We start from the raw sequence: 14,891 nt of genomic DNA, 5'->3' as shown, positions 1-14,891 counted from the left end.
AGATGCAGGACCAGCGAGGCATCCAGGCTCCAGACGCAGGACCAGCGAGGCATCCAGGCTCCAGACGCAGGACTAGCAATGCATCCAGGCTCGAGACGCAGGAACAGTGAGGCATCCAGGCTCCAGACGCAGGACCAGCGAGGCCTCTGGGCCCCAGGGACCGTCCGCGCTTTCAAGGCTTTGGATGCCATGGTGTTGCGAAGAGTGCGCGATGATAAGTGATGCATCACTGGTGTTGCAACATGCTGCACCTCTTTTCACGCTAAGGTTACCAGCAGTTTTCACCGCTGATCCCTGAAGCTATCGCTATGTAGCGACGTCTTGTGAATACGTCTCTGTTAGAAATGGGATCTCTGGTTGGCTAAGGCTTGCGCCAAAGCCAGGCAGAGACCACCACTCTAAGTCAGGGCTGGGGAGTTACACGCCAAAGATAACCCCTGCTCACCCCCTTGGTAGCTTGGCACGAGCAGTCAGGTTTATCCCGGAGGCAATGTGTAAAGCGTTTGCGCGCGCACACAGCAACAACACCCTAGGCCCACCACAAAAGAAACTCCACACAAGGTTATATATAAAAAATAGCCTTTGTATTATAATAAATAAGCCTGGGCGTTGAACTACGCTCCGTTCGCGGAGCTTGCGAAGTTTAGGTAACTTCGCGATTCGCGTAGAGCGCGAAGTTGCAGATTGCTACGCAATCTAGCGCGTAGCGTAGTAGTTTTGCTTCCTCGCGCGCTCAATATTCATTCTCGCGCGCGCGGTAACGTCTTACCTTGATTCTGCGATCGCCAACTTGCTTTTCTGTCTGTTCGCGAGCGCCACGAGATTTGTACTATGGCTGCCCAAGCCCGCGAGAGTGTGCGACCCCGAACACGTCATTGGTGCGCGCGAGCTGACTTCCGGCGGCTGTTTTGGTAAGATCGCGATCCCGAACATGGAAAAACTGCAATCTGGCAAAGAATATCTCGCGAGCTTCATAAAACCTTCTCTAAAATGATCATTTTGCTCAGAAAACTCCTCAGATTGTGATCTTGCTGTAGTCTTTTGTGTAAGAAAGAGTCCTTTAATTTTTTTAACTCTTTTTTTTCAAGAGGAAGGAAGTGCCCCTGAGTCTACAACTTCCTGTTCCTGTCCAGCAGGCTCCTCCCACGTGCTTTGTGCATGTGTTGTTCACTTTCATTTGGATTGGATGGAGCTGGAAGGATCACTTTTTGTGTCTGTCTGCTGCATCATACCATTGGATTGGATTTATTTGAGGAATTTTTGATTTGAGATTTAATTTACTACAAGTAAGTTGGAGAATTGGTGTGTTTGTTTCATTGGGGCTTGTTTGTACCTACATTTTTCTGGGATTTTTATTGTTTTTAAAAATTATTGTTGTGGTGGGTGGCCTGTACTACTTTCAATAGGGGCCTAGTTGTTTTTCTCTGCAATTTCAGCCAGTAGGGAACCCATGGGTCCATGTTTTGTGGTGTCTGTAGAATTTCTACATCATGTAGGGCATGGATGGCATAGGATTGAAATGCTAAACGTGGCTGTGGTGTATTTCACTGTTGGTGTGTGTGTGTGATTTACCTTTGTTGGATGTGTGTGCTTGTGGCCTAGTAGTCTTCCAGTAGGCCCAGAGGTAGTCAGCCTCCAATCTGTGGTGCGTGATTTAAATGTACAGTTGGTGTTGTCTGGTGATTTTCCTTTACTCCATGGCTGGCTTTGGATTTTATTGCAAAAGGTGTGTTTGGGGTGCATTAGCATTTTTTGGGTGTGTGCTAAACAAATTGGGCTTTTTTGGCCAGCATGTAAGGCAAGGGATTCAGCTCGCGAACTTTCGGTAACTCTGCACAGCGCGACAACGCGGACTTACAGTTTTCGTCATTTTTGCGCTCGCAATATGCGTGTTCGCGCACGCGAGAAAGCCTTTTTGTACAGTTTGCGATCCCGAACACGCAGCTGGGGGCGGGGAGGCCACCCTCCCCCGGGCCCCCAGGGGCCAATGAAACCAGACGAGCCTGGAGAGGCTCCCCGGACACAACGGAACCCTGCCCCGGGCCTTTGGCAGTGCCGCAGGCCGGGGGACGGGGCCCGGGGCCGGAGACCCCGACCCGGGGCCCAGCCGGGCCCCTGGACCCAGCCGGGGCTCCCGGGACCGCAGGCGCAGGGGAAGCCTCCCCGGGCCCTCCGGACCCCGTCCTGGGCACCCTGCCGCGCGGCAGGACACGGGACGGAGCCCGGGGCGGGGAGGCCGCCCTCCCCGGGGCCCCCAGGGGCCAATGAACCCAGACAGGCCTGGGGAGGCTCCCCGGACACAACGGAACCCCGTCCCGGGCCTTTGGCAGTGCCGCAGGCCGGGGGACGGGGCCCGGGGCCCGGGGCCGGAGACCCCGACCCGGGCCCGGCCGGGCCCCTGGACCCAGCCGGGGCTCCCGGGACCGCAGGCGCAGGGGAAGCCTCCCCGGGCCCTCCGGACCCCGTCCCGGGCACCCTGCCGCGCGGCAGGACCCGGGACGGAGCCCGGGGCGGGGAGGCCGCCCTCCCCGGGGCCCCCAGGGGCCAATGAACCCAGACAGGCCTGGGGAGGCTCCCCGGGCCCAACGGAACCCCGTCCCGGGCCTTTGGCAGTGCCGCAGGCCGGGGGACGGGGCCCAGGGCCGGAGACCCCGACCCGGGGCCCGGCCGGGCCCCTGGACCCAGCCGGGGCTCCCGGGACCGCAGGCGCAGGGGAAGCCTCCCCGGGCCCTCCGGACCCCGTCCCGGGCACCCTGCCGCGCGGCAGGTCACGGGACGGAGCCCGGGGCGGGGAGGCCGCCCTCCCCGGGGCCCCCAGGGGCCAATGAACCCAGACAGGCCTGGGGAGGCTCCCCGGACACAACGGAACCCCGTCCCGGGCCTTTGGCAGTGCCGCAGGCCGGGGGACGGGGCCCGGGGCCGGAGACCCCGACCCGGGGTCCGGCCGGGCCCCTGGACCCAGCCGGGGCTCCCGGGACCGCAGGCGCAGGGGAAGCCTCCCCGGGCCCTCCGGACCCCGTCCCGGGCACCCTGCCGCGCGGCAGGACCCGGGACGGAGCCCGGGGCGGGGAGGCCGCCCTCCCCGGGGCCCCCAGGTGCCAATGAACCCAGACAGGCCTGGGGAGGCTCCCCGGACACAACGGAACCCCGTCCCAGGCCTTTGGCAGTGCCGCAGGCCGGGGGATGGGGCCCGGGGCCGGAGACCCCGACCCGGGGCCCGGCCGGGGCTCCTAGGCCCGCAGGCGCAGGGGAAGCCTCCCCGGGCCCTCCGGGGCCCACCCCGGGCACCCTGCCGCGCGGCAGGACCCGGGACGGAGCCCGGGGCGGGGAGGCCACCCTCCCCGGGGCCCCCAGGGGCCAATGAACCCAGACAGGCCTGGGGAGGCTCCCCGGACACAACGGAACCCCGTCCCAGGCCTTTGGCAGTGCCGCAGGCTGGGGTACGGGGCCCAGGGCCCGGCTGGGCCCCTGGAGCCAGCCGGGGCTCCCAGGCCCGCAGGCGCAGGGGAAGCCTACCGGGACCAGACAGACCCCTTGTCCCGGGCACCCTGCCACGCAGCAGTCCCTGGGACAGGACCGGGGCAGCATCCGGGCCCATCCAGCTGCCGGCTGAGGACCGAGAGGGGTCCCAGAGTACCCTGTCCCTAGTAATCCGGAGGAAGGCTACATAGCGGTAGGGCTCCTGCCTGAACCATGGGCTCGGTGGGCTCTCTGCTTCCCGGGGGCTGGGGGACAGCGGCTGGGACTCGAGCACGGGGAGGACCGACGGAGCTCTCGGGCCCGGGCGCCCCGGGGGTAGGACTGCCCGGGACCCGTGGAGCCCGTCCCTGGGCACTTTGCCACGCCGCGGGCCGGAGGAGTGAAGCCTGGGAGGATGTTGCCCGGGCGTTGCCCATCTGGTCCCCGGAAAAAGAACCGCCAGCCCCGGAGGGGTCTTCCGGCATAACCTGCCCATACTAATCCGGCAGAAGGCTACCCCCCTTTCTTGTAACCCACGCGCTCCGAGTGACGGAGGGGACCCTAGGCCCGGACGCGCCCGGCCTCCTGGAGCCCTGGCTGGGATCCGCGAGGCGAATGGACCCTCATCGGGACTTCCAGGCCGGCCAGGCCATCTGGTCGCCCCATTGGAAAGCATTGCGCGCAACCAGATGGCCGAGGGGAGAGGTGCAACAAGATGGACGGGACTGAAAGGACTCCCATCTGTCCAACCCCGAGCCTTCCGCTAGGGTTCCTGCCTGCCCACGCAGGGCTCTGTGGCTGCAGGGCTCAGGGGCTGCAGGGCTCCAGGGCTGCAGGGCTGCAGGGCTCCGGTCCTGCAGGGCTCCAGGGCTCCGGGCTGAAGGGCTCCAGGGCTGCAGGGCTGCAGGCCTCGGTGGACGCCCGGGGGACGCATGGAGACCGTCCTGGGCACTTTGCCTCGCCGCGGGCTGGAGGAGGGAGCACCGGACGCCCGGGGAAGTGTCGTCCGGGCTTGGCCCATCTGGTCCCCGCCTGAGAACCGCAATCCCCAGGAGGGGTGTACCGGCATACCCTGCCCCTACTAATCCGGACGAAGGCTACCCACCTTTCTTGTAACCCTCGCGCTCCGAGTGACGGAGGGGACCCTAGGCGCGGACGCGCCCGACCTCCTGGAGCCCTGGCTGGGATCCGCGAGGCGAATGGACCCTCATCGGGACTTCCAGGCCGGCCCGGCCATCTGGTCGCCCCATTGGAAAGCATTGCGCGCGACCAGATGGCCGAGGGGAGAGGTGCAACCAGATGGACGGGACTGACAGGACTCCCATCTGTCCAACCCCGAGCCTTCGCGCTAGGGTTCCCGCCTGCCCACGCAGGGCTCCGTGGCTGCAGGGCTCCGGGGTGCAGGGCTCCAGGGCTGCAAGACTCTGGGCCTGCAGGGCTCCGGGGCTTTGGGGCTGCAGGGATCCGGGCCTGCAGGGCTCCGGGCCTGCAGGGCTCCAGGGCTCCGGGCTGAAGGGCTCCAGGGCTGCAGGGCTTTGGGGCTGCAGGCCTCGGTGGCTGCAGGGCTCCGGGGCTGCAGGGCTCCGGGCCTGCAGGGCTCCAGGGCTCCAGGGCTCCGGGCTGAAGGGCTCCAGGGCTGCAGGGCTTTGGGGCTGCATGCCTCGGTGGATGCCCGGGGGACCCATGGAGCCCGCCCTGGGCACTTTGCCTCGCCGCGGGCTGGAGGAGGGAGCACCGGACGCCCCGGGGAAGTGTCGTCCGGGCTTGGCCCATCTGGTCCCCGCCTGAGAACCGCAATCCCCAGGAGGGGTGTACCGGCATACCCTGCCCCTACTAATCCGGAGGAAGGCTACCCACCTTTCTTGTAACCCTCGCACTCCGAGTGACGGAGGGGACCCTAGGCGCGGACGCGCCCGACCTCCTGGAGCCCTGGCTGGGATCCGCGAGGCGAATGGACCCTCATCGGGACTTCCAGGCCGGCCCGGCCATCTGGTCGCCCCATTGGAAAGCATTGCGCGCGACCAGATGGCCGAGGGGAGAGGTGCAACCAGATGGACGGGACTGACAGGACTCCCATCTGTCCAACCCCGAGCCTTCGCGCTACGGTTCCCGCCTGCCTACACAGGGCTCCGTGGCTGCAGGGCTCCGGGGCTGCAGGGCTCCAGGGCTCTGGGCCTGCAGGGCTCCGGGGCTGCAGGGCTGCAGGGCTCCGGGCCTGCAGGGCTCCAGGGCTGCAGGGCTGCAGGGCTTTGGGGCTGCAGGCCTCGGTGGCTGCAGGGCTCCGGGGCTGCAGGGCTCCGGGCCTGCAGGGCTCCGGGGCTGCAGGGCTCCGGGCTTGCAGGGCTCCAGGGCTCCGGGCTGAAGGGCTCCAGGGCTGCAGGGCTTTGGGGCTGCAGGCCTCGGTGGATGCCCGGGGGACCCATGGAGCCCGCCCTGGGCACTTTGCCTCGCCGCGGGCTGGAGGAGGGAGCACCGGACGCCCCGGGGAAGTGTTGTCTGGGCTTGGCCCATCTGGTCCCCGCCTGAGAACCGCAATCCCCAGGAGGGGTGTACCGGCATACCCTGCCCCTACTAATCCGGAGGAAGGCTACCCACCTTTCTTGTAACCCTCGCGCTCCGAGTGACGGAGGGGACCCTAGGCGCGGACGCGCCCGACCTCCTGGAGCCCTGGCTGGGATCCGCGAGGCGAATGGACCCTCATCGGGACTTCCAGGCTGGCCCGGCCATCTGGTCGCCCTATTGGAAAGCATTGCGCGCGACCAGATGGCCGAGGGAAAGGTGCGACCAGATGGCCGGGACCGAAAGGACTCCCAGCTGCCCACACCGAGCCATAGCGGTAGGGCTCCTGCCTGCCCTTGCAGGGCTCCGGGGCTCTGCACCAGGGTCCCTTGTCCCGGGCAGATGGACACTTGGCAGGCCGCAGGACGTGGGATCCCAGGCCCTGACCAAACATCAGGAGGCCCGGGGCCGGTCCCTGCTTCTCAACGCAGCCAGGCCGGGGAGATAGGGGAGCCTGTCCAAGCACGAGGGACCCCAGTACCGGGCACATGGTCCCTCAGGTTGTGCGCTCGTTTTCAACAATTTTTTTTTCAAAATTCCGCGAAGAGGCATTCCGCAAATTCCGCCCTGCCCTAACTACAACTTCCTGTTCCTGTCCTTTGCAATCACTTTTTGTTTATTATTGTGGTGGGTGGGCTGAGCATGTGTGTGGCGGCCATTTTAGGAAGGCATGCATTGTGCCTTTGCCATAGGCGTCCATTGACTGTCTCCCATTTCTTGTGGTTGTTGTGGGTGTGTGGCGGCCATTTTGTGGAGCCATCCAAGCAGTGTGCTTGCTTTTGCCATCCGGTTCCAAGCTTGTGGCCTAGTAGTCTTCCAGTAGGCCCAGAGGTAGTCAGCCTCCAATCTGTGGTGCGTGATTTAAATGTACAGTTGGTGTTGTCTGGTGATTTTCCTTTACTCCATGGCTGGCTTTGGATTTCATTGCAAAAGGTGTGTTTGGGGTGGAATAGCATTTTATGGGTGTGTGCTAAACAAATTGGGCTTTTTTGGCCAGCATGTAAGGCAAGGGATTCAGCTCGCGAACTTTCGGTAACTCTGCACAGCGCGACAATGCGGACTTACAGTTTTCGTCATTTTTGCACTCGCAATATGCGTGTTCGCGCACGCGAGAAAGCCTTTTTGTACAGTTTGCGATCCCGAACACGCAGCTTTTGCAATATGGCAAACAATATCTCGCGAGCAACATAGACCCTTCTCGAAAACGCTTTTTTGTGCATTTCTGCACAAAAAACTCCTCAGGCTGTCATTGAGCTGTAGGTTTGGAGCAGGGAGAAGCTGTTATTTGTCTGGAAAACATTTTTATGATAGGGATTAAGTTCCACAGACACTACAACTTCCTGTTCCTGTCCTTTGCAATCACTTTTTGTTTATTATTGTGGTGGGTGGGCTGAGCATGTGTGTGGCGGCCATTTTAGGAAGGCATGCATTGTGCCTTTGCCATAGGCGTCCATTGACTGTGTCCCATTTCTTGTGGTTGTTGTGGGTGTGTGGCGGCCATTTTGTGGAGCCATCCAAGCAGTGTGCTTGCTTTTGCCATCCGGTTCCAAGCTTGTGGCCTAGTAGTCTTCCAGTAGGCCCAGAGGTAGTCAGCCTCCAATCTGTGGTGCGTGATTTAAATGTACAGTTGGTGTTGTCTGGTGATTTTCCTTTACTCCATGGATGGCTTTGGATTTTATTGCAAAAGGTGTGTTTGGGGTGGAATAGCATTTTTTGGGTGTGTGCTAAACAAATTGGGCTTTTTTGGCCAGCATGTAAGGCAAGGGATTCAGCTCGCGAACTTTCGGTAACTCTGCACAGCGCGACAACGCGGACTTACAGTTTTCGTCATTTTTGCGCTCGCAATATGCGTGTTCGCGCACGCGAGAAAGCCTTTTTGTACAGTTCGCGATCCCGAACACGCAGCTTTTGCAATGTGGCAAACAATATCTCGCGAGCAACATAGACCCTTCTCGAAAACGCTTTTTTGTGCATTTCTGCACAAAAAACTCCTCAGGCTGTCATTGAGCTGTAGGTTTGGAGCAGGGAGAAGCTGTTATTTGTCTGGAAAACATTTTTATGAGAGGGATTAAGTTCCACAGACACTACAACTTCCTGTTCCTGTCCTTTGCAATCACTTTTTGTTTATTATTGTGGTGGGTGGGCTGAGCATGTGTGTGGCGGCCATTTTAGGAAGGCATGCATTGTGTCTTTGCCATAGGCGTCCAAACTTGTGGCCTAGTCGTACAGTAGGCCCAGGGGTACAACTCAGCAATCATCACGGCGGGTGCATGGAATGTAAACAACTGTTTTTGTGTTGTGCATTGAATTTCAACATCATGGCTTTGGATTGAATTGTAAAATGTGGCCTATACTTTTTTAGGGGGTTAGATTTCACTTTTTGGGTGTTGTAAATAAATGCCTTTAGTTTTTATGTGTATATGTTCGTTGTGTTGTTGCTCCCTGATGCTGCATCCATTCCATAAGATTCACACTTTTATTTAGGTCAAACAGGCTAGACTATATTTATGTTTTTGTTCCTTGCTATTCTTCTTCCTCAGTGTACACAGTACAAATACAACAGGATCCCTGGCCTTGTCAGTCTCTTAAGAGTCTTAATGGCTGGCTATACTGGTGATGTTGTTCACTGACTTCATAAAATGTAATAATTGTGTTGACCACCCACCAGACAATAATAAGTTATATATTAAATTATGGGTTTTTTGACTGATGTTCTTCTGGCTTTTTTGCTTTTAGGTGCACAAAAGACAGAGGAGGTGTGTCATCATCATCCACTGTTGTGGTGCCAGACCGACGTCCTGCTGCTGTACACAACGTGACGTGTCAGTGACCTGACCAGGCATCTCTTCAACTTGTGCAACTGAGTGCTGTTTTGACATCTGTTGAAGATGCCCCCAAAGAAAGCAGGTAGCAGGTCCTCCGGTACCAAGAAAGTTGCCATGGAGAAGAAGGAACAGAAGAAGAAGGAAGTGTCACTTAAGTCTGGTCTGCCTCCCAAAACCTTTTTTGGTACACCAAAAATGACGCCTGCAGCAGCGGTGTCGGGGGGCCAAGCTGGGGGCAGCACCTCCACATTAGTGGGCCCAACCCGCCAACCCATGCCCAAGCAGATGAGTGTGGAAGAGGTAGCCAGCCTTATGGTGGAAAGCAGCGATGCTGAGCCTGAACTAAACTTATCGCTATCTCAAAGTAGTACACAATCAACGCAGGTGGGAACATCATCAACACAGCAGATAAGTGGTCAACAGCCGCAGCCACCGCCCGCAATAGTAGCTGTTGTTCCTCCCGAAGTAGGGGCAGTTCAGGAAATTGAGCCTCATGCAGAGGAAGAAGAGGAAGCCACTCCTTTAGAAGTTGCATTGCCTTTTAAATCGCCAGCAATGAAAAGGAGGGTTAGTACATCAAGTTCTTCACCAAGCCCCCCTTCTGATGATCTAGATGTCACTTGGAAGCCACAAACTGAGTCTGAGAGGGAAACACATCACAAGAGCAGGCATGGGAAAAGGAAGGTTCCAGAAAGCCTTACACTTATGGATGTTGATGTAGAAGAGCAGGATGATGAGGATGATGATGAGCCAGTCATCACAAACATCACTCCCGGGCCTGAGGAGATGGAGACCAACATTTTTACACTATCCAAAATGGATGCGAGGGATGTAGCACGCATACCTCCAACACAGGTAACAACAACACGACCTCCAGCTTCCATATTTACATTAGCAAAGGGCCGGCAGCGTCCTACATCCAGCACAACAAGCACCACCTCAGCAGAAGTAGGTAGTGGTCCTGCACAGAGTCAAATTCAACACACAACCTCCAGTTCATCCGGCATTGGGAGTGGGAGTGGCACCTCCAGCAGGAGACAAAAGTTAAGCTCCCCAGTGTGGGACTTCTTTACGGTTAGCGGAAAGGAGGAGAACATTGCTGTATGCTCCGTTTGTCATACCTCTGTTAGTCGTGGAAACCTTGGTACAAACTATGGTACCGGAGGCCAAATGACCCATCTGAAAAAACACCACGCAATCCAGTGGGAGGAGCACCTTAGGCTCATCAAAACTGGAACCATAGGTGTTGGGCTTAAACGAGTAGAAAGTCCACTCACGGTGGAACAGGAAGAAGAGGGAGACATTCTCTGTGCTAGTGGTACACAAAGTAGCCCTGTCCCCAGCACTGCAGTGGTAACGCCCACATCCTCAGCCACATGTCATTGGCACAAGAGTAAGAGTCAGCCTGAGACACCAAGGAGCACTCCTGGCCCAAAAAGTGCGACGTTGACCACAGGAAGGAATACCATGCAGCCTACCATTCTGAGCATGTTTGGTAGGCCGGAGGGGCAGTACGAACGCAACCACCCAATAGCACGTTTGTACAATGCAAAGCTGGCAAAAATGTTAGCACTGGACCTTCTCCCTTTTTCTTTTGTTGAAGGGGTGGGTTTTCTTGAGTTTGTGACCACCATCTGCCCAAAATGGAAAGTTCCCAGCCGCTACTATTTCGCAAGAGTTGCTGTTCCAACACTACATCACGACGTGCTGGAAATGCTTGGAAAAGCATTAAAACAGAGTGCTGTTCAGAGTATACACCTGACAACAGACATGTGGACCAGTTGCCAAGCCACTGATTACATGTGCATCACTGCACACTGGGTCTCTTTTTCGGGTGTTAAAGATAAGATATCTGACGGTGTTGTTGACACCGCTGAGATTTTTAAAGACACTCGCAAACATGCAACTGTAGCCATGTTTGCTATGGAGAAATCTCATACTGCTGTTAACATTTTGGATGAGTTTAACAGCAAGGTGTTTGAGTGGCTGCGACCAAGAGGTCTTACCATTGGTTTTGTTGCCACGGACAATGGCAGTAATGTAGTTAGGGCCATGAAAGATGGTGGCTATTTCAGGGTGCCATGTTTGGCACACTGCATTAACATTGTTGTTCAAGACTTTCTGAAAAATGAAAGCAAAGTCAGCAGCTTACTGACCACCTGCAGAAGAATATGCACACATTTCAACCATTCTTTTAAAGCCCGGAAGGAGCTGAGGGTCATTCAACGTGACCATAAAATGCCAGTCAAAGCACTCATCCAAGAGGTGCCAACACGTTGGAACTCAACGTATTACATGCTTGAGCGTCTGTTTGAGTAGTACATACCACTTAATGCTTATGTCATGAAAAGGTCAGGGGATCCTACAGTGAAAGGCATGAGAGTTGAGATGACCCAATGGGACCTTGTCAAAAGCCTGACAGAGATGCTACTTCCTTTTGAGGTCTTCACACGTAAAGTGAGCAGGGAGGACTGTACTATGGGCCAAGCTATCCCATTGTTGTACATGCTAGAGCAACAGCTGAAGGAGGTGTCAGAAATGTACGCAAGTGTGGATGACAAAGTAGACGCACATTATTTGGCAGACACCTTATCCGCTCGCTTATCTCACAATACAAGGATTCAAAATAACATTCTGTCACATCCACATTACATTACTGCCTCAATTTTGGATCCACGTTACAAATTATTGCTGCGCAGTAATGAAGTCATTCCTTTTTCAGAAGTGAATGTTGCCCAGTACAAAACTTTGATAGCTGAGGAAGCCACTGAGTTTGAAAACGAAAGGATCTCCATTAAAGGCCCGCCCCCCCAGGGCCGAAAAAGTACTGCAGGGCACCCAGAACAAAGTTCTACTTCAGAGGCCAAGAGCAGTGCGTCTGCCTCCCAACAGTCAACAACACTGCCAGCAATAACATCAACAGCACCAACAGGATCATCAGGCACATTTACAAAAACGGCAGGTGATTGGTTTCTACGGAAAGGGTATTGCACATCCATGACTGATGCAAAGGCAAAAGAGGCCCAGGAAATCGGAGCACCCCTGAACATTGAGCGGATGGTTCAGGCCTATCTAGATGACACAACAGAGGTCTACATGGAGCAAAGCCCATTGGTGTATTGGTATGGGAAAAGAAGCCAATGGCCAGTGCTCAGCAGGCTGGCAATTAAGTATGTGGCTTGCCCTGTTGCAAGTGTCTCTTCAGAGCGTGTTTTCAGTGCTGCTGGTGCCATTGTTACTGTCAAAAGGACCAGTCTCTCGCCCAAAAGTGTTGAGAGGTTAACCATGATCAAAATGAATCAACACTTTATACCACCAGACTACAAAATACGTGAATCACAGGAGGAAGAGGAGAGCGACTTTGATGACATAAGTAGTGGGTTGTTAGACGTACTTCTGTCCGCACCACCAGAGTTTGAGGACGAGCTCCTCTTCCCTGACAAGTAGGCTTTCAAATTGGTCTCCCTTCCTTTATTTGTGTGTCACTGTGTGTATCTGTTTTTCTGGTTCAAAATCTACATTCACAACAAATCCATCAACAGTCTCCTCTTTTTATTTCCCTATTGGAGTTGCACGTCTGTGCATAACTGTCCACTCCAATCCTCAGGGTCCTGCTGCATGTTCCTTACTCTCCCTAAGTACATTTCAAGCAAGTCAGACATTGGATGGAGATGGAGAATAGTACAATACAGGTTGCCTCTAACAGTCCCTCCATAAGAAGTGAAACGTGACTCCACCTATATTCCATTTTGTTTCCAATCCGAAAGAAACTCATCACTGACTGGCAGAAGGCTAGGCAGGCATCAGATCAGACAGCCAAACAGAACACCAAGACAGGTAATGAGTGATTATTGTGAATGATGGTGGCATGCATTGCATTGGATGCTGGCTGACTACTAATAATTGTGCATGCCATGAAGTAGAGCTATACTAGTTTATCGACAAAGTAAAAGTGACTCAGGTGTGGTGACAGTTAATGTTTCCTTGTTGTTTAATAATGACCACATTGTACTCCTACCACTGCAGGTGCCGGCCAATATCCGTTGCAATTTGGTAATATGGAATATATTATAAACTTAATCAGTCACTACAGACTGAGTTGGTGTTGGAGAATACGTACCACACGGTCACCATCATGAGGATGCTGAGCATACTGTCTTTGCACAGAGTCAGTTGGATTGGAGAAAATTGATGGAATAACTGCGTTTCATGGGCTGACTTAAAAGGTAAAAAGTTTGAACAAGAACCACAGCAGACCTAGGCTAGATGTCCGTGTAGTGGTGTGGACTGGAGTAGAGTGTAGAGGTATGACGGACAGTGGCGCATTGATTTAGTCACTTCATTGGGAAAATTCTAGGTTGCTGCAGTGCATATGACATTTCTCTGGCTCGGTTAAAATGTAAGTAAGGGGTAGGGTACCTGGCCTGTGCCGCGGTTCTCCTGTTCTGTGGCTGTGCTGGCTCCTGAATCCTGTCCCGTTGTTGTTGTACCTTAATGCTGTAGAGTAGACACTATGTAGCCTATCCAAGCTGCCTCAGTCTGAAAGTGTTCTCTCCAGAGTGTTGTCTTGCACTCCACTGTAATTGAGTTTATTGTTGTAAATGCTGTAATTTTTCAATACCCTGTTTGTTTTTCCATCTATACTTACAGGCCGGCCTTTACCCTGTGCTACAGTGGGAGAAACGACTCACACGTACCTTACCAATCCGCATCAGGCAGGCAGTGGTACCCAAGATTGATGTGCGGAGTGTCCATGGAAGGGAGGACCAAGAGGAATGATGAGAATGATGCAACTTCACATTTGGACCAGGATAATACAGTAACTTTAGTATCATCATTCGTCTTTACATTTATTTGCTTGCTTTTTTCTCTTCAATCATTACGACAGTGTGTTCTGGTTTGTTTGTTAATTGATCCAACTTTTTTTAAATTTCCGTAGCTAGCTTGAAAAATAAAAGTAAGCCCGGTACAGCATGTAATTGGGTTCGGTCTGAGCTCTGAGGGCGGCAGACAGGCAAGGCAAATTTCAATTTCGTCCCTGACTGTACTGTCTCATTGGGTCATAGTAGTTATAGTACAACTCATTATCATTAACCATCAAGTTATCCTCCTCAGCATGCATGCATTTGCTTTCTCTCACTTCATACTTTGATTTCTTTGATAATGGATCATGGTCGTCTTACGAGATTGTGTTTTACTTTTGTTGTGTCCATGCATATTGTCTGTTTTTCTTTCTCAAACCTTTCCCAAAACCCCACTTCCCATCCAATCATCAATCCCTAACCCTCTTCCCCCGGGCTGTGTGATTTATATTGAGGTGTGATGTGATGACTATGTACACCAATTGATCACACGCTTGCTGGGGCAGATGTGGTGAAAGCAACACTAATTGAATTTCAACTAAGGCAGGGCAAGGATCTTCTTCTGCTTGACCACCCATGCTGTAGTTTACTTTGTGTTCTGTTCTACTACTCCTCCCAGAGTCTGTCAAGTGACTTTCTCTTTCTTTTTTCAAACGCTATTGCCAATGTCTACTACTACCACCGCAATAATGGCATCTACTCCGTCAATTTGGGAAACCAACCATGCAGCCATCAGTGTGCCGAACTTCATCATCAATCACAGGTAAGATAAGTTTGGTGGGAGGTATGGACTAGGAGGAGAGACTGACAGTACTATTATGACAATTAAAAATAACTCAGTGAGGGGTACTGCATCTATCGGTTTGTGTGTTACAAAATCGGCAGATCTTTTAAATCAAACACTGGCTGTGGGCATGCAGCAGCACAGAAACAAAGTAAACAACCATGTAACTTACATTGAATTCGGAAAACTGTAACCCACCACAAAACATTAACATCGTATAAATAAATAGTAAGTATATTTTTTAATGTCCCCTAACAAAAATAAACTATCCCGCTCTGACCTAACCCACCCCCCTCCCTAACCCCAACTAAACGAAACGAAAGTCCAAAGTCCCAATGTCCGTAGAAATCCCCAACGCCCACAAACCCACCCACCAACAAAAGGAATTAAAAAAGGGGCAAA

Source organism: Triturus cristatus, chromosome 8 (genome assembly GCF_964204655.1).
Source record: "Triturus cristatus chromosome 8, aTriCri1.1, whole genome shotgun sequence".
Taxonomy (NCBI): domain Eukaryota; kingdom Metazoa; phylum Chordata; class Amphibia; order Caudata; family Salamandridae; genus Triturus; species Triturus cristatus.
This window is presented reverse-complemented; position numbering follows the sequence as displayed.